The sequence below is a fragment of the Phodopus roborovskii genome, unplaced genomic scaffold (assembly GCF_943737965.1).
Source record: "Phodopus roborovskii unplaced genomic scaffold, PHOROB, whole genome shotgun sequence".
Taxonomy (NCBI): domain Eukaryota; kingdom Metazoa; phylum Chordata; class Mammalia; order Rodentia; family Cricetidae; genus Phodopus; species Phodopus roborovskii.
This window is the reverse complement of record NW_026126416.1, coordinates 22,580,970-22,601,928: the sequence shown is the minus strand read 5'-3', so window position 1 is coordinate 22,601,928 and position 20,959 is coordinate 22,580,970. Positions and strand designations below refer to the sequence as shown.

The following is a 20,959-nucleotide window of genomic DNA, read 5'->3' as shown; positions in this document are numbered from 1 at the left end:
GTCCTTCCAAATTTATGATACAGCTTAATTTCTGTTGTAATAGTATTATAGGCACACAGAGAGAGCTACACAGCAACAGGGCTCTTCCCTCATGAATGGATATCATGGGGTTGGTTTGTTAACTGTGTGTGTGTGTGTACGTGTGGCATATATGTGTTCACATTTCTAAGTGCCTGTGTTTGTGTGTTCCTCAAATGTTCTCCATCTTATTCATGAAACAGGTTCCCTCACTGGTTCAGCTAGATAGGGGAGTCAACAAGCTCCAAGGCCAGAGGTCAATGATGTCTGGTGTCTCCTCTATCAATCCACCTTAATTTTTATTTTATTTTTTTTTTTACTTCTTCAACAATATGGAATGCTTCACAAATTCCCATGTCATCCTTACACAGGGGCCATGCTAATCTCTGTATCACTCTAATCTTAGTATATGTGCTGCCAAAGTGAGCACTCAATCTTAAATTTTTTAAAGTTTTATTGTTGCGTGTTTGTATGATGTGTATGTGGAGGAAGAGTGAGTACCGCTGTACACATGTGGAAGTCAGAGAACAATTTTGTGGAGTCAGTTCTCTCTACCCAGCCCCTGAGTTTTAAGGACAGAGTTCAGGTCCACCATGTTTGCATAACTTTGCCTGTTGAGCCATCTTATTAACTCTCTTCACCTTATTTTTGAGACAAGGTCTCTCCCTGAACCTGAGCTCACCAATTTAGCTAGATGGTGTCTTAGTTACTTTTTTATTGCTGTAACAAGACACTATGAACAAGGCAACTTTAAAACATTTAATTTGGAGGCTCACAGTTTCAGAGGATTAGAGTCCATGACCATGGAGGCAGGGAGCATGGCAGCAGGCAGGCAGGAATGGTACTAGAAGTAGCTGAAACTTAAATCTGATCCACAAGGGTAAGGCAGAGAGAACTAACTGGGAATGCTGTAGACCTTTGAATTCCAGGACAGCCAAGACAGCATAGAGAGACCAGTCTCAATCCAACCCAACCAACTAACCCTTATGACATAGGTCCTTCAATAAGGCCATGCCTCCTAATCCTTCCCTAACAGCTTCACCAACTGGGGACCAAACATGAGTCTGTGGGAGCCACTCTCATTAAGACCACCACATGGTTTGGTGTGATGAAGCCATTATCAGTCCCTCTGTTAATTTTAATATTTTAAAGCCTCAAGTCTGTGGGATTCTGTGATAGCAACACAAACTGGTCTAAAATATACCTTTATATTCTTCTCATTTATCTTAGACTTATATTATTTTAGATAGATTTGATTTTTAGGTTTTTGACATGGAATCTCATTATGTAACCCTGGCTGGCCTGGAACTTGTTGTGTGGACCAGGGGTGGCCTTGTATCATGGAAATCCACCTAACTCTGCCTCCAAAATGCTAGGATTAAAGGTGTTTCCCACCATGTCCAGATAGATAGATTTCTATAGTTTATTCAAACAAGTTTATACTTTTCCAAGTGTATGTGTATATACACATATATACATATTTAAAATCACATGTAATATTTTCTAAACTGGTTGTTTTGACAGAAAAAAGTTACTTTTTTATATAGCCTACCCTAGAAGGTTAAAGACAGATGCTGCTACTGCTGCTATCTATTAAGTGTTAACGCACTGCACTTGAAGTTTACTCAGCTCTGAGCAATGAGTGCTTCAAGAAAAGCCAGTTGTAAAACAAATGAACATAGGATTTAACATGTACTTTTTACTTATATGTTACAAAGACAAGACAATAAGTAAAACTACTTTTAACTTGCTGGTCTGTAGTAAGCCAGCAGTTGCTCCAGACTCCCCAATGTGAATGGTGACGTAGAAGATACAATCTTTTGTGTTTTAGCTTAACCAAAGGTGGTCTTAGAACCAATTAAAAGGCAAAACCAGGCTAGAGCCCTGTTTCATGTTGCTAGTGTAGGAACAAGTGCAGAACACAACATTCATTCTTGCTGATGCCTAGTGATGGCCACAAAGCAGCTTCACTGGGTAGGTCGGTACCTGGCCCTACTACAATGACCCGAGCTTTCCAGAATCACGTGGCAGCTCTGAGTCTGTCTAGACAACCACTCCATTTACAGTCAACTCTCTACCACAACAGAGGCTAATTAAACACATGGGCTGCTACATAGGCTTGGCATGTTTCACTAGAGAATACACACTTTGTGTTTTATTTCTATTTTTGAGGCAGGGTCTTGCCCAGGCTGTATTTGAACTTCAGATCTTGTTCTTTCAGCTACCAAGCACTGGAATTACAGGCCTGTGTGGATCAGGATATGCACAGCTGGAACTGGCTTGAATACAGACAAAGCCTGGAGGATATTAAGAAACTGAAAGAACTGATAGCACAAACTGCTTTGGTGAGAAAATAAGGAACACATGTGCTGGGTTTTGTCAACTTGACATGAACTTAGACATATCTGGAAAGTGGGAATCTTGAGAAAAATGCCTCCATAATATTGGCCTGTAGGCAAGTCTGTGGGGCATTCTCTTGAGTAATAACTGATGTGGGAGGGCCCAGCCTATTGTGGGCAGTGCCACCACTGGGCAGGTGGTACTGAATTATGTTAAGAAAGCAGGCTGAGCAAGCCACAAGGAGCAAGGCAGTAAGCAGCACTCCTCCACAGCCTCTGCCTCAGGTCCTGCCTCTCATGTTCCCCCTTTGTGTTCCTACTCTGATTCCCTGGATGACGGACAGACAACAAGCTGTAAGAATAAACCCTTTCTTCCCCACATCCCTTTTGGTCACAGCAACAAGAATCCTAAGACAATAGGAATATATATATTCTTTTGTATTTTGAAATTGGTATGCTACAAATATAGTTCCAAAATGCAACACTTTAAAGTAAAAAAAGAAAAACAGAAAAACAGAAAAAAAAGAACTAAACAGTAATGACCAATATTTGTTTACACCTTCACATAAAAGACTTGAAAGGAGATAGTGTTGGGAATCACTGTGTATGAAGTATAAATTACATATGTATGATTAAACATGTTTTTCTGCCATGTCACCAGTGAATGCCAAAAACCCAAGTTCTCCAGAAAGCACCTCTATACTAGGGAAGAAATGCCTTCCTTTATTCTAACACCAAATTTAGTTAGCTTATATATGTTAATAATTCTGTTTCTCCCAAGAGAGTCCCTTAAGGAAGTAAGTGAAAACCTAAAAAGTAGCCCCTTCAGAGATGCTGGTGCAGTGAAAGGGCTGAGCTAGAGCCTAAGCTGGTGGCCCTGGTGCCACCAGGGCCACATATTTCCATATATGCCAGCCTCTACCACTAGGAGTTCGAAGATCTCCCTTTGCATCCCATGCTTTTACAATATTCTATATTACTTCCATGTTGGAAATGGTATCAGATTCTATGGGAAACAAGATTTTGGTTAAAAACATCTTTTATCTCCTAAGTGCAAGAGCTAAAAGACGCTTGCCTGGTATTTTAAAACATTTCTCTAATGAAACTTTTTACATTGTTCGAGTTGGTTTGAGATCATTTTTATCTTTTATTTTTTCTGGCGAAGAAGCTGGTATGCCAGCTTAGTAGTGCAGGCCTGCAATCCCAACACCTCAGTAGGGTTGGGGCAGGACAGCCGTGAGACCAGGCCAGCTTGGGCAACCTAGTGAGACTGGTAAAAAAGAACTATGGAATACAGTTTAGTGGTAGAGTGCTGTGCAAAGCCCTAGGGTCAATTTCCAGTATTTAAAAACAGCCAGCAAAAAATGATGGCTGTCTGGGGGCTGCGTCTTCAAGTACCCAATGTGGAAAAGAAAAGAAAAAAGCTCTGCCACAGACTCAATCAGCTGCAGAAGACTTTTCTCTGCAGCAGCGTCTGTAACTTCCCTCTGCTTGCATTCCCATCCTATCCTCATTATTTGGAGAATTAGAAGTATAAAAACATATATTACTGCAATACTACATCCTAGTTATTTGTTTCATCTATATTTCAGTGTGGATCTTTCCATTTTATTTCACCCACAAACCACCTCTTTATTTTGATTCTGCCTTTTTTCATTAAAGAACATAAGGGGATAGATAGCAAGGTGGCTTAGTGGGTAAAGTTACTTATTGTCAAGTCTGGCTCCATCCCTGGAACCCACATGGTGGAAAAGAGAAAACTAACACTTGTAAGTTGTTCTCTGACCTCTACATACACACAAATAAGTAAAAATAAAGTAACAGTAAGAATGTAAAAAAAGAATGCTATGAAAGTTTTATTACTTTATTTGTACTTTGCTTTTAAGGAATAAAAATTCTAAACAGAGATGGCTGTGGGACAAAAGGCTCTAGTCCTAACACTCAGTAGTTAGAGACCAGTGGATCTTTATGAGTGCTGGCCAGTCAGGGCTATACAGTAAACACCTCAAGAAAGGGGGAGAGAGGGGATAAGGAGGGAGAGAGGGTGAGAGAGAGAGAGAGAGATCCAGGGTTGGAGAGATGGCTCAGCAGTTAAGAGCATGGATGCTCTTTTAGGACTGGGGTTCAATTCCCAGTAGCCAAATGGCAACTTGCAACTGTCTATAATTTCAGTTCCAGGAGATCTGACACCCTCACACAGACATATATGCAGACAAACACTAATGCACATTAAAAAAAAGAAAACATTTTTCAAAAAAATCTAATAGTCTTTATCCTCCCCTGCTCTGTAAATGGTAACATCAGCTGATCCCTTTGTTGCTGGGCTGTTTCTTTCTGCTGCTACTGATTCCTCTAGGTATGTATCCAGATCTCCCCTTGGCTGGTATTGCCCAAGTAATCAAGCCTGAGCTGATGCCTTTAATTTGTGTGCGGTAATTGGAGCATGAGTGTTTGCTATTCTGATGGATCCTTTTACTCTGCCCTTTTCCCAGTGTCAGATATTCTTTTGTTGTTGTTTTGTTTTTCAACATAGGGTTTCTCCATGTAGCCTGGCTGTCCTGGAACTTAGTCTGCAGACTAGTCTGGCCTTGAACTCAGTCAGATCTACCATGTATATGTCACCACAGTCCAGCTGGTCAGTTATTCTGTGATAGTTTCATAAAGGCCCACCCCCATCTTTTTATGTGATGAAGTAAGTCTCCATTAAAACTTTGAAGACTTTTAAGAGACTTCACTGTGGTGATGATGGATTCAAATCAATCATCTCCTATTCTCTTCTGGTCTGTATCAGGCACACAGTGCAAACACTATACTACAAAGAATCTATTTATCAGCCTTTAATTATTATATTCTATTTGATTCATGGTCTTACAAACAGCTTAGTGAAAGTTCTTTTCTGTTTAGGTGTTTTGCTTTGTTTTGGTTTTGGTTTTGTTTTGTTTTGGAGACAGGATGTCTTCATATAAACCTCAGCCTTAAACTCACAAGCTTCTTACCTCTTCCCAAATGCTAAGTGCAGAATTTTTAAAATTCCTTCCTTTTTTTCTTCCTTCCTTCCTTCAATCCATCCACCCACCCACCATCCATCCATCCTGAAACAGGTTTTCCCTATGTAGTCCTGACTGGTCTGAACTCAGACACAGACTCACAGAGATCTGCTTCCCTCTGCTTACTAAGGTCTTGGATCAAATGCATGTGCCACCACATCTGATCCAAGTACAGGATTCTTAGATTGTTAAAATAATAATCACCACCATCCTGTAATGCTCAGACAGTACAGAACACAAATTATAAAGGAGAGTTTCACCATCAGTTACACAAAGGCACTGAAAAGAATTAGGCAGAAAAGAGTCACTCCCTTCTCAATCTGCAGTAAACTGTAGGTATATTATCTGCTTAATTTTAGAAAAAAAATAGTACATCTTCCTCACAACAAAAGAAATCAAAATAACAACTATGTCAATAATAACTTTACTCTTATTTATCTATGAATGTCAACTTTTCTGGGGGGGGGGGTGTTTCAGGACAGTTTCTCTGTGTAGCTTTGGTGCCTGCTCTGGAACTCATCCTATAGAACAGGCTGATCTTGAATTCACAGACAGATTGCCTGTCTCTCCCTGGGATCATAAGCGTGCCCCACCACTGCCCGGCAAATGTCCACTTTCTAACAGCTCTCAAATTCAATGGGACCAGTGCATGTCTTCCTACAGAGCTGGACCTGAGTCTACATTGATTATTCATCAACTCCTGGTTCTTACACAGGTGCAGGGCACAAAATAAATGCAACTGAAAAAAAAAACCTGTACGTATCACATTATCAGTTTTATGTAAATCTACATGTTTACTAGAATATAAAGACAGACCATCTAAAGAAAATCTTCAGTATGAATTTGTTTGAAAACCATTGGAATGGCTCCATCTGGGTGGGTAACAACAGCTGCTGTGAGTTGATGTGTGCTTGTCATATCATGTCGTATCTGGAAACCAGTCTTTCACAGCTCTCTTCCCCACTCCCCAGTTCTAATTCTTTCTGTCCCCTCCTCTGCAGTGTTCCGTGAGCCTTGGACTGTGTGGTGGGGGTGACATATATGTGTGTGATTCATACACAGCTGAACACTCGACTTCTACTCAGCACTTTAAGCACTTATGAGTCTCTGCATTAACCAGTACCCACTACAAAAAGCAACTTCTCTGACACAAGCTGAAAGCAACGCAAAGCTGTATTTAGAAGTCTAACAGCATACTATTTAACAAAACTGCAGGTTCCCCCAGGACCTCTTTTCTCACTATTTGTCTTGTATTTTTCTATTGCTGGGATAAAGCACCATGGCCAAAAGCAACTTGGAAAGAGAAAAATTTATTTCATCTTATACAACAGTCCACCACTGAGGGAAGTCAGAGCAAGAATTCAAGCAGGGCAGGAACCTGGAGGCAGGAATTCAAGCAGAGGCCATGGAAGAGCGCTCCTTATCGGCTTGCTCCTCGTGGAGTGCTCAGCCTGCTTACTTCTAACAGCCAGGACCACCTGCCTAGGGTTGGTGCCACCTCTTTCAGATTGGGCCCATTCACACCCAACCATTAACCAAGAAAATGCTTCAAAGGTTTGCCCACTGGCTAATTTAGCGGAGGCATTTTCTCAATTGAGGTTCCCTCTTCCCAAATGAGTCTAGCCTGTGTCAAGTTGGCATTAAAAACTAGCTAGCACACAGGTATGGACTTTTGATCAGGTTTACAGTACCAAGCATGAAATACCTCCTGGGGAACAGGCCTCATAACCAATTAGAAAGCTGTTGGTTACCCTCATGGCCATTAAGCTCCTACTGCACTGGTGGGCACATCTTGCCAGCCAAATCGGTATTATAGTATGCAAGGCCCAGTGATAGTTGAGACTACTGATGCATTTCCTCCCCTAGCACGCTGCCCAGCACCTTTTGTTTGACACAATGTAAGGTAACCATTTGAGAGTTTCTTGGTCATAGACTTTATGGATTCCACTGGTATCTTGGGTTTTATATTTCATATCTGAGGCTTTCATAGCTGAAATTCTCTTTCTAGTGCCATGACTGTCAAAGCCCTAGACACTGGCGTGAATAGGTTAAAATAATGTGTAAGTAAAATCTCTGTAATTAGTAGACTACACTATTCAACTTAATGACTCCACGAGACTTAATCCTATTGGTTAAAGTTCACAGTGCTAATGATACAATACTGAAAATATCATAAGCACAGTTATAAATATATCATCTATGGCTTTTGGTTGCACTTAATGCAGTTATACAATTAATCTAGGAAAGGTTCCAGAGAGCCAGCTTAACCCATAATACATAAAACTGACTAATCTTGACCGGTGGTGGTCAAGCACTCAGGACGTAGAGGCAGGCATATTTCTGAGTTTGAGGTCAGCCTGGTCTACAGAATGAGTTCCAGTACAGCTAGAGTTACACACAAAGACTATGACCAAAAGCCCAAAACAAACAAAAAAACTGACAAAAAAAAATTTTCCCCACGAATTCTTTAATACAATAATCAGAGTGAGCATTCTCTATAGTGCCTTACAGTTTATGACTAAGACACATGTAAGTTTTTAAGTCTTCATATCACCATAAACCAAATACTATACTTTCCAATATATAGATTAAAACAAAATAAAACAAAAAACTAACTAACAGACTCTAACAATAAGATTGGCTGCCCAAACTGAAGCCATTTAGGGAATCCCAAACCTGGACCCAAACTTTCCCCAAGATCCGGTTGCCCTGTGGACTGTGTAAGCTTGCTGAACCCAGCAGTGTGAGAACAGATACATGAGTGCAGCAGTCTGGACTGGGCCCTGTGGCAGCCAGCAGGCTGGCACACCCTAGGGCACTCTCACTCTACGGATACAGCCTCAAGAAGGGCCCACATCACAAGTTTCTAATGATTCTGAGTAAGGCATATATCTAAAACTTCTCTAAGGCCAGGCATGCTGGTACACACCTTTAATTCTAGCACCCAGGAGGCAGAGGCAGGTGCATCTCTTGAGTTGGAGACTAGCCTAGTCAACATAGTAAGTTCCAGAACAGCCACGGTTATTTGGAGATCCTGACTCCACGAAACAAAAATGTTTTCCAATAATTTTATATTTATGGGAAAGCTGCAGAGTTCACATACTCTTCACTTAGCATCACCTAACCTAATTTTTCATTAGGAAAGGAAAATAAGACTGGTATAATCCTATTAAATAAACTATAGACTGCATTCAAACTTGACTGGTTCTTCCATTAATGTTTTCCCATTGTTTTGGATCTAATCCAAGATCTCACCTTGTATTAAGCCTCTTTCAATATATGACAAAGAACTATGTCTTTTACATTAAAATTAATCAAGGTTCATTTTATTCTAAAAATATCATGGTGTTTATTTCAGGAAACTGAATACTAGCCCTGGGAATTACAGGACCTATGTGACAAATTGGAAAACATAAAATAAGAGCCAGAGTGGCTCTAAAGACAGAAAAAGAGCCCTTCTTTAGTTTTTAAAATTGTTGTAGTGTGTATTGGAGGTGTATGTGTGTCACAGTGAGGACATGGAGGTCAGAAGACAACTTTATGGGTTCCAGGGGATTGAAGTCAGGTGGCCAGGCTTAAACAGAAAGAGCTTTTCCTCCCTACACCATCTCACAGGCTCCAGAGAGCCATTCTCTAAGTAAAGAGACTGACTGTGATAACCTGATAGGTCAGTTGCACTTAAGACACCTGCCAATAAAACCAAACACACCAATTAGTCATAAGTTCCTGGAAAAGCACAGGTCACCAGACAGAAATCAATACAACTTTATGGAAGAGTCATGAAAGATTTAATTTGTTTTTAAATTAAAGGACTTGACTTCGTTCAGTCTCTAGACAAAGTAAATTAATAATTTTATTAATAACTAAATTCAAGTATACAAAGATATTAAAAGTCACTGGGTAGCTAGGCAGTGGTGGTGCAAACATTTAATCCCAGCACTCAAGAGGCAGAGACAAGTGCATCTTTGTGAGTTCCAGGCCAACCTGGTCCACACAGTGAGTTATAGTCAGGCTTGAAAGCTACAAAGAAACACTGTCTCAAAACACCAACCAACTAAACAAACAAACAAAACACTGTTTTGTTTTTTTTTCTTACTGGTGGCATTAAAGTTGCTGAGCTAAGAAGTGATTTCTATTTAAATTCTGAACCTAGAAAAAGTTTATAGTCTTTATATAATACTCAGTTATTGCATATTGAGTACATATATATTCAAGCTGCTTCAGGAGACATGGTAAGATAAGATAGATCCTCCAAGAATGAGGCTCACCAGGTTCTCTCACTCTTGAGGCCGAGTGTCTAGCATATCAAGTTCAGGACTTTCCTGCTGAGTCCCCTTTCTGGTGATTAGACCCTGGACTTCAAACACTAAATGTGTCCTGCCATCTCACCTGTAGGTTCTCAATTCCCAGAAAAGATACTCATTTTTCAGAGTCCACACAGGACCCAAATCATTGAAGAGGAAAAGTACTAGAAGAAATAAAGCATATTTGGCAACCAGTAACAAAGTTTAATAATAAACTATAACCACATTTAGAATGGTAAAACACAGGCAAACAAATAAATTGAAGAGTCTGTCACTGTACAGGCTTTTAAAAAGACAGAAAATAGTGTAACCAATGTTTTAGAAATTCATTAGCAGAATGAGGTAAATGAGAGTAAACTTCGTGGTAGTACTCAGAATCCAAGCAAGGGACACATTAGTGACTTGCATGGACTTCCCAGGCTTCAGCTTCACCATCCTTCCTCCCAGGATGCTAGTCACAGGGAAGTCTCCATTTCCTACCCACAGAAAAGGATAGCAGCAACATCTACCAAGGGATGTGCCTGGTAAATGGCAAGTGTTCATCATGGCTACCAAGGTTAGTTTTGATTTGGGTAGGGGTTAAGTGTAAACTTTTCCAGTTAGCAATCAATCGTTTTGGCTTAAGTCACATCTTCCTGGCCTACTTTGGGTCACAAGCAGATTCCTTTCTAAAGTGAACTGACAGAGTATGTAATTGAACTTTTTTTTTTCAAACAAGTTCTAGATAGCTAAAGTTCTATAAGCTAAAAACATATCTGTTTTTGAACCTTAATTTGTAGAAGGAAAACCGATGGACTAAAACAGCCATCTAAGAGGCTCATGACTAACTCAGCAATCCTCAAATGTCTCTCTTTAAACCCAAAGTATGAAGGCTACTTTTTGTTGTTTTGTTTTTTTCCAGACAGGGTTTCTCTGTGTAGCCCAGGCTGTTCTAGAACTCAGTCTGTGTATCTGGCTAGCCTCAAACTGGGAGATCTACCTGCCTCTGCCTCCTGAATGCTGGGACTAAAGGCATGAGCCACCACAGGGCTGAGGCTGCTTTTTATTGTATTTTGACACTTGGGGATAATTACCTCAAGTTTCTAGATATTAATCCTAAGCACTACACCCAAATATCTTTTTGTCTTCTAGAATTACGCTGAGGCATGAACCCCGGATCTCTTATATGCTAGGGAGTCATTGTACTGAGCCACAAACACAGCCTAAGTGTACGCTTAAAATGGTTTTAGGCAGATTATAGAATTACCGGGATAATGGGGTGGGGATAAAATGTGTTTTTTTTTTTTTTTTTTTTTTTTTTTTTTTTTTTTTTTTTTCCTGTGAGTTGAGTATGGCTCTGCTTTCATGTTTTAAAACATCCTGAGAAGGTGATAATCATTCCAGAATGATGAACAATCTTCTCTAAACAGCTTTTTAAAGAGTCAGCTCTTGCAATGTTATTAGTCCTGGAAGCTTTCTTCTCTTTATATAATAAAAACATTTACACTATTGGTATTATAACTGTCACATAAAGTACTATTATTTGGATTTTACAGATGGATATATTAGAAAATTCTGAGTTTCTCCTACTACAAGATTAGAACTGATTAAGTCTTAAATGTAAATGCCCCAGTAAGCTAATTGTCTGGTTGAGTCTATTCCCTACTAATTATTTTCCTTAAGGAGTTACTGAGTTCCATGGAATGTGTGAACAACTTTTATTTCATAAGAGACTGGCTCATAAATCACATCAGCTCTATTAATCCTTCAGACTATTCTTTTACAATAACCCAAATACAGAAAAAGGAATGATTTATCTTTCTGTATTTTATTTTATTTTTGGGACCATATAGCTCTGAGTAGCCTGGAACCTGGGATGTAGAACAAACTGTCCTCAACTTGGTATTCTCCTCCTTCAGTGTCACACATGCTGGGTGGGACTACAGGGGTTAGACACCACATCTGAGAATGACATTCTTTTCGTTTTAAAATTTTTGTTACACTTAATACATGTGTGTGTATGTGCATGCACATTCGTACATACACAAGTGTAGGTGTCCATGGAGGCCAGATACCCTGTAGTTGGAGTTACAGGCAGTTGTAAACCAAATGACATCCACAATTTGGATGCTCTGCAAGAGCACTGCTTACTTTTAACCACTGAACTCTCTCTTCAGCCATGGTAATGACATATTAAGAGACATTTCAATTAAGTTGGGAGCATTTCTTCTCTAAAAGATAGGTCTATTTAGAAAATCAGGCCAGGTGGTGGTGTACACCTTTAACCCAGCACTTGGGAGGCAGAGGCAGGCCAGCGCCTGGTCTACACGAGTTTCAGGACAGGCTCCAAAGCTACACAGAAAAACCCTGTCTCCCCCCCCCCCAGAGAGAGAGAGAGAAAGAGAGAGAGAGAGAGAATCAGTAGTAGGTATAGGTATTAGAAATATAGAATCCTTCTTTAGAGGAAGAGATATAATGAAGGATGTCCTTGGTTTTCTCTTATGATTAACAAGATAGTGTCATGGGGCTGGAGAGATGGTTTACCAGTTAAGAGTACTGAATGCCCTTCCAAAAGACCTGAGTTCAAGTCCTAGCACCCACATGCAGCTCACAAGCATCTCTAACTCTAGTTCCAGGGGATCAAATACCCTTGTTCTGGTCTCTACAGGCATCAGGCACATATGTGGCATGCAGACATATATGTAAGCAAACCAGTCATACAATAAATATTTAAATAAATAAAATGCTTACAAATAACAACAACAACAACAACAACAACAAAGATTGTGGCAGAGAATGATAGTTTGCCCTCCTCTCCTGTCTCCTGAAATTTCTGTCTTCCTTTCTTTCCTGTGATTACACTTCCCAACTCTCCTTGCTGTTGCACTTGCCCACGTCTTAGTTATAACACCTGCAATGGATGCACAGGAAAGTGTCTAGAAATCATGCTTATCAAAGCACTCCCTGTCGTCTACTTTATGCTTCATCCCTTTCTTTACGTTATGTTCTGTAATGCGGACACCATGCCAATCTACTCAAGAAGGCCTGGAAATATAGTTCATTGGTCCAGGGCTTTCCCAGCATGCACAAGTTCCGGGTTCTATTCATAGCATGGCAAATAGAGGAAGTGGATGGGGTTGCCCATAACTTGAAGGTGGGATACAAGATAGAAATGGGGGTGTTTAATATTATGGTTCCTTGCTCCATGATTCTTCATACTAGACCTGTGACAACTTTTACATTCATAAAGAAACAATTTTCAATCTTTTTAAAATAATTGTTTTAGGAAGTTTTCTGTCACTGATAGCTGATCCCATCTCATAGACTTATCATCTAGGTTAGTACTATTTTTAAATTATTTTGTATTCACAGACATTCAGGAAACCAGATCACAGATCCTAATTCTAGTTCAGAAAAACACACTTTTTTGCTAAAATCATACATATATATTCCCTAGCCCCATGTTCTGACATATAACTAATTAGAGCACAGAAAATTTGATGTTACAATGTGATCTTAACATTGACAGTGGAAGTAGTCTGGAACCATCAGCAAGCAATACATTTACTAATTATCTAACTGCCTCTATCTGACATACAGGATATATATATATATATCCTGATCCCAAAATCTCATTCGTGCTGCAGGTTGAATATCATTTATCTGAAATGATTGGTACAAGAATCGTATCAAGCCTTTTTTTCAGATTCTGGAGTAATCTGCCCATCCCCTCTCTGTGTAGGTATATAACATGAAATACTGGGGATAGGACACAAGTCTAAACAAAGTCATTTGTATTTCTATATATTGAATACATACAGCTAAAGCTGTTTATTCAATTTTTATAGTATCTACTCTGTGACTGTAACTAGACAAATTAGGACTTGTTAATGCTCAAAAAGCCTCAACTTTTGGAGTCTTTCAGATTTTAAGATTAGGGATACTCAGCCTGTCATACACAACAGCTGTCTGTTCAAAATAAAACATTTATTTAAGTTTTCCTCTCATGAAACTCAATAACTAAAAATGTAGTGTGTAAGCCTAGAAATTATGTCAATAATGTCTAAGTTATGCAGAACAATGAACAGAAAAACCAGTTACAAAGGAGGGAAACAAAAACAAAAATGACAGTGTTGCAACAGTTTTGTGTACAATAAACCCAGAGTCTCACATTATTTCATGTATATGGAAAAATATGCCTCCTAAAAAGTGAAAAAATACCAACTGAATGAAGTAGGAACAATTTTTCAGACCATGTTACAATCACTGGAGGGAAACCTCTAATCAGGCACATTTCACCAGGCAGGCAAAGATAGTCATATTATTTGCAAAGACTATTTGTTTTGTGTTCATTCCATCCAATGGACTAGCCCTATAATTATTAGGACGGTACTTTGTTAAAGGAACTAAATTACATTCACAGTAATTCAAGTATTTAATTGTAATTACTTCCATCTGTGATTAAGAACACAGTTAATGAGTAAGGCCAAAACTTGCCCAACTACTATATGCTGTTTCTGTATCACTCTGCTTTTTTCTGTTTTCAAAAAAATATCAATGGCATTTACTGCCCCACCCCCAAAAAATGTATGTTTGACTTTTAGGAGAGTTGGGAATTAGCTAATAAAAACTCAAATGCAAGTTCTACTTGATTTCACTGTATTTATAGAAAGTAAGCTTGTGGAAAATACTAAGATGCCAAAGAAGTTCCTGTTTTAAGTTTTACAGGAACTTTTCAGTCAGATCATATGAAAAATGTCAGGAAAAGAATATTAAAATGACAACTGGCAAATCTAATAAATTTTGAATTAAACTGTAACACTGTGGATCAGATAAAGGAGTAATCCATTTATAAATTCAGACTAGATGATACCTGGCATATAAAAGATAAGAGACATGAATAAAGATAGTAAACCAAAGTAGAATGTTCAATGGAACAATGTGAATATTTTTTTTATATTAAGTCATTAAAATTTATGAACTGCTTATTTATTTACTGTGTACGGGAAGGGGCATGTGTACACTGGGATGTTATGTCAAGGTCAGAGGATAACTTGAAGCAGTTGGGTCTCTTCTTTACCTTGTGGGTTCTGGGATGTTTTCAAGTCTTGGTGGCAAGTGCCTTTATCTGCTAAGTCATCTCATTGGCCCAATTGACATCTCTATCCTAAAAAGACAAAAGATTACACTTGTTTGTTGTGAAAATGTACCAACTTTGCTCAGACTCCAGGAGTCAGAACTGCTAAGTATTGTGGTGCACTGTCTTATTGGCCTCCTCATCATAAGAAATAATTACAGGGCAAAGACTGGACCGTGGGGTCCACACCTTGTGGGCTCTGGTTGCATCAAAAGAAGGCAAGGACATGAGGCAACAAAGTGGTGACACAATTTCCAGGACTCTTTACAGAAAGGAAGTGCATCTTATCTAAACCCATGCAATGAGCCCTCTGCTTAGTGCCTAGCTAGGCACAGTGACTTGCACACTGTGGTTATTCTAAAGTAACTGTTGAACTCAGCAAGTAGAAAGTTCATTTTCAGCACTAGATTACTTTGGCTGAGATGAGGAACAATGATTACCTGTAATGCTTGATCACCTGATTAAAAACAATTATGCTGATTTTATCTATGGGCTAGAGTGAGGGGAGTTTTGAACAGGGAGGGCCTCATGCATGTTAAACAAGTACTCTACTAATACTCCCCAGTTCTTGTATAGTCTTTTTTTTTTCAATTAAAAAAATTAAAATATAGTTACATTATTTCTCCTTTGGTCTTCACTCTACAATACCTCCCACATCCCCTTTTGCTATCTCTTAATTTGATGGCCTCTTTTCCTTTATTTACACACACACACACACACACACACACACACACATGACTTGCTGAGTTGCTTGTATGTACATGATTTCAGGGCTGACCATTTGGTATTGGATAACCAATTGGGGGCTCATCCCAGGGATGACTCATTCTCCCTCCCTCAGCAGTGACTACAGGCTACCCCCTTTCATATTAGGTTGTCTATTGGTGTTGTCGTTGTTCAGGTATTGTTTAGGCAGCCACACTGTTCAGGTATCACTAGTGTAGCTTCCCTATCATTTCCAGGAGACAACTGTGCAGCTTGCTGATTCTCTAGCTTTATAATCTTTCTGCCCTGTTTGGAGCAGTTTTCCTGTCAGCCTGGTCCCACAGCCGCGCCAGTCCCAAATAACACACAGAGACGCTATATTAGATATAAAGCTGTTGGCCTGTTATTAGTGTTTCTTATTGGCTAGCTCTGTCTTAACTATTAACCCATTTCTATCAATCTAAGTGTTTTCACGTGTCATTATCTTACAGGAGAGAGGGTACAGAGTTCTGTTCTCTTGGTCCTACATGTTGAATCTCTTCCTACCTCTCCCAAAATCCTCTTTGTCTCCTAGTCCCACCTGTCTTGCTTTCCTATTGGCCAACAGGGCTTTATTCATTAACCAATATGAGAAACATATTTACAGAATGACATCTCCCATCACTGCCCCTCTTCCATGAGCTTCCCTGAGCCTTCGGTACTGGAGTTTGTTGCAGGTATATCACCTGGGGCTGGGTACTCTTCCATCAGTTGTTCTCTGAATTGTGATCAGTTGTGGATTTCTGTAATGGTCTTTTAAGGCATCTCTCCCTTTATAATGGTGTACTTCAGTTTTAGGAGACCACACTACAGTACTAATCCTTTTAAAGTAAACAATATAACACAGCAAAGGCTCATCTATGGAGAAATCATACTAGCACATACTTTTAATGACCTTCTCAAACAGTATAATTAGAGATTATCTAGAGATAGTTACTAAGCTAAAAACCCTAATTTGTTTAACTTCCCTTTGAAATTAAGGAAACCCTGAGAACAAGGACAAAACAAGTGAGGCTTTCTCTGAATTTATCAAATGAATGTGAAGTATCAGGAAATGCTGGGCAGTGATGGCGCATACTTTTTTTTGTTTTGTTTTGTTTTTAACTTTATGCTAATGAGTTCTTCCATCATTTCTCCTGGTTTGTTTTCTAGACAGGGTTTCTCTGTTTAACAGATGTCCTGGTACTCACAAAGATCCATCTGCCTCTGCCCACCCCCACCCCAGAGCTGGGATTAAAAGTGTTCGCTACACCTTTAATCCCAGCATTTGGGAGGCAGAGGCAGGTGGATCTCCATGAGTTCAAGGCCAGCCTGGTCTACAGAATGAGTGCCAGGAGAGGCTCCAAAGCTACACAAAGAAACCCTGTCTCGAGGAAAAAAAAAAAGTAGGTCTAAAAGCCATATTTAATCCCAGATGTGTAGAATAAAAGGAAAAGGAAGAAGAAATAAATGTAAGTATCATTGTTTTTCATGATAGAGGAAATAAATTTAAAACCAATGTAATCTGTGGTGTTTATCTTGTTTTTTATTCCAGATTCACTATTTCTTGGGAACTTAGCAACATTCACACAAAAAGCAGCCCATGAAGAATGAGTGGAATGAGAGTTTCAGTTGCATCTGAGGAAGGACTGGGTCAAATCGACTTTTGGTGGGTTTGGTATCCTAACCTAGTAAGCTTTTCCTTCCATTGCTTGATTAAAACAGGCTTTCATATATTTCCACCTTTTGCTTGCAAAGGTATTAAAGTTCATGTAAATTTTAAAAGAAATAATTCCCATCTTGTTATGGTAGTCAAGCAAAGGTAGCGCCACTAAGAGAAAGATTAAATCCTCAAGTCAAACAGTTCAATTCCCTTCCTTATCTCATTAAACTTATTTTTACCAAGTGTATACCAGTATAAAATTACAGTAGCAGCCTCTCATATAAAGTGGTCACCCTAAAAAGCCCTTTGATGAGATAAATATCTCACAAAATTCTTGCTAACAAATGTAGAAGAGACAGCAGAGTAAAAAAAAGTCATCATTACACCACAGATAAAATGCTTTATACTGTGACTATCACAATGGTCTTTTAGCAATACCAGAAGTGGAGTAGATAGATACATAAAGCCTCTAAGTGTGATTCAGTGTTGAATGTGATACAGAGAATATCAAACAAACTGCACCATGAGATGAAGAAGCAGACAAAGCCCAAATGTAGAGTCACAGGACCAGGACCCAGCTCCTGGGATGAGTTCATAACATAAAACAAAAAGAAGAGGAACTGCCCCAAATAAAAAGAGACAGACAGAATGACACGGACTTAGCTTTTTAAAATATTTCAGCAAGGGAAGGTGAAAGATAAAAGGCTAAGAGAAACAAGTATGACATACCCTGTAACTCAGTGGTTCTCAACCTTCCTAATGCTCGAATACAGTTTCTCATGTTGTGGTTATCCCATAAAATGATTTTTACTGCTACTTCATAACTGTAATTTTGCTGCTGTTATGAATTGTAAGTACCTGTATTTTCCAATGGTGTTAGGTCACAAGGATCATTCCACCCACAAAGGCGTCTTAACCCACAGGTTGAGAACTGCTGCTGTAACCACTGAGGTGGCATATAGAAGTATTTACATTACTTCTGATTATGTTTACAGCTCTTCCTCACAAAATCTAAGCCCCTTGCAAACAGAAGTTTGAAAAGCAACTTAGTTGATCTAGCTGGGTGTGTTGGCCCAGGCTTGTAATCCCAGCACTCAGGAGGCAGAAGGAAGCAGAGCTCAGTTGAGTTTCAGGCCAGCCTGATGCATGTAACAAGTTCCAGACCAGCAGGCTACATAGTGAGACCTGGTCTCAAAAAACAACAAAACAAAATAAAAGCAACAACAGCAAAAGCAAAGTAAGATAGTTGAGTCTGCCGGTACACACCTTTAATACCAGCACTAGGCAGAGGCAGGTGGATTTCTGTGAGTTCGAGCCCAGCCTGGTCTACAAGAGCTAGTTCCAGGGCAGGCTCCAAACCTACAGAGAAACCCTTTCTCAAAAAACAAAAACAAAACAAAAACAAAAGAAAAAAAAAAAGGTAGTTGAATCTAACAAGTAATATTAATTTCAGGCAGAAAATAAAGGGAACCCATGGCTAAAAGTTACCTTACTGGTTTTTCAGTGTGCAGAAGTAGGATAAGTTATATGGGAAATACCATTTCTCCTTGAATAAAACAGCCACACAACTATAGACCACACATATTGTTTTATGCCTAAAATGCATTCTTTTACTGAAAATCTATAGCATAGAACAATCAGTTTTATAGAATACGGGGGGGGGGGGGAGAGAGGGTTAGGGGCAGAATCTCCAAATGCAAACACATCCTTTTATTGGTGCAGTTGTCTACTCCTCAGAAGTGTCCTGTTTTCACAGAATTGAGTTGTAAATGGATGGTGGCAGTGAACTGAAATAGAGACACACAAAACAGAAGTCACAGCTACGTTCAGAACTGAATTAAGTTTTCCTTTTGTTTCCATTTGATCACTTCACATGTTTTTTTTTTTTTTTTTTTTTCAGATAGTATCTTAACACACAACATTCACAACATATTCCACACATGGTGCTGACTAAAGGTCTATGAAGCTCACTTTGTAAATTCTCTTCTCAGGGGGTTCAAAGTAAAGCAGGAAGAAAAATCAATAACCTTCCAGAAGTAGTTTCTAAGCACAAAACATTCTGCTTCTAATCAGAACAATGGTTTTGTAGTTATGGGGATTGTGTAGGCAAGTGTTCCAAAACACACACACACACACACACACACACACACACACCCCAGTCCTACAGAACCTTTGGTGTCTCCTGTACATCTGCTCAATTCCCTAACCCTTGCTAAGAAGTTGGGTCTTCTGTCCTTCTGTACTTTCCCCACCTTGTCTAACATTGACAATGAAAAATATCAAGGCAGTTGTTGTCTTCTCGTGGCATTAAATGGTTAAATGATGGGGGAGGGGAGAATTAATCTGTACCAGAAACCTAAATGTGACCTCAAAACAAGGGTCTTTGCAGATGTAATTAGGAATTTGTAGCTGGTTGTGGTAGTTTAAGTCCCAGAAACTGGGAGGCAGAACCAGAAGATCAGTGTAGTTCTACAGCTAGTCTTTGCAAGGACTCTAAATTGCCTTCATCCATGGCAGCCAAGCCATCTGAATACTCTCCTAGAAGTTGGCAGCATAAATAGGTGATGGGCTATGGAGATGTCTGTGCCCTAGCTTCTGACTTGTTAACCTGAAATTACTTTTTGGGGAGCTGGAGAGATGGCTCATGGAATAAGAGCACTGGCTGCTCTTCCAGGACCTGGGTTCAGTTCCCAGCAACCACATGGTAGCTCAAAACTACGGGTAGCTTCAGTTTCAGGAGATCTGACACCTTCATACAGACACACATGCAGGCAAAACACTAATGCACATAAAATAAAAGTAGATAAATTATTTTTTAAAAAAAGGAAATTACTTTTTGATCTTTAATTTATCATCCATGAACTGTTTTCAGCATAGTTGTAAGGAAGAAATAAGTAATACCTATAATGTTATAGATATACAATGTTTTCAGTGCAGGCTAAATCATGTAAAACATTTTGCACAAAGTTATCGGTAGCTATTAATATTGCTTTGTCATTTAAAGCAAACAAATCTTAAGTTTCCTTCTGGGCCAGATATGATAGTGTATACCTCTAATCTCGGCAACTGGGAGGCACTGAGTTCAAGGCCAGCCAAGTCTACATCTACAAAGAGAGTTCTAGGACATCCAGAGCTACATAGTGAGACCCTGTCTCAATAAAGAAATGTTACTTTTGGCTTGTTTTCAAAGACAAAATTGAAAAATCAAAAGATTGAAGAATATTTAGTTATTTATGTATTTATTTAGTTTTTCCAGATATCATTTCTCTGTGTAGCCTTGATTGTCCTGGAACACACAGATCAGGCTGGTCTTGAACTCACAGATCTGCCTGCCTCTGCCTCCTGAGCCCTGGAATGATAGATGTGAAGCAGTTATCACCACCCAGAAGACTGAAAAAAACTTTAATTACAGAATATACACAATTCAGTCCAAACAGTAGAGACTAGATCCTATTTTAAGTTTAAAGCACAAAGTATAATGTCACATGCTCAGATTTAAGAAGGAATAATAAAGAAACATAGGCCATTCGTCATTTTTTTTTTTTTTTTTTTTTTTTGGTTTGTTTAGATGAATTTAACAAACAGGTAATATAGAACCATTCACTCTCCAAATGGAAACAAAAATTAAGTTAACACACTATTGTAATTTTTTCTGTCAAAGGTAGTTAGACCACTAACATACCATAAATCTCCACATGATAAGACTTATTTTCTGGGGAGGCAGAGGCAGGTGGATCTCTGGAGACCAG

The 20,959-nt window shown here is 39.1% G+C and overlaps 1 protein-coding gene and 1 non-coding gene across 3 annotated transcripts in view; both read right to left on the bottom strand.

Annotated features, from left to right (window-relative positions):
* Positions 1-20,959, bottom strand: part of Rnf24 (ring finger protein 24) — a 46,430-nt gene that overhangs the window by 18,023 nt on the left and 7,448 nt on the right. Inside the window, exon 2 of one of the 2 annotated variants that reach the window (XM_051183350.1) lies at positions 14,768-14,854. The exons of the other annotated variant lie outside the window; for it this stretch is intronic. The gene's annotated coding sequence lies outside the window, so the exon portion shown is untranslated. The remainder of the gene's footprint in view (positions 1-14,767; positions 14,855-20,959) is intronic. 2 annotated transcript variants of the gene reach the window in all.
* On the bottom strand, positions 345-448 carry LOC127221670 (U6 spliceosomal RNA). Its single transcript, XR_007834467.1, has one exon. It is a non-coding gene; the product is annotated as a U6 spliceosomal RNA (small nuclear RNA).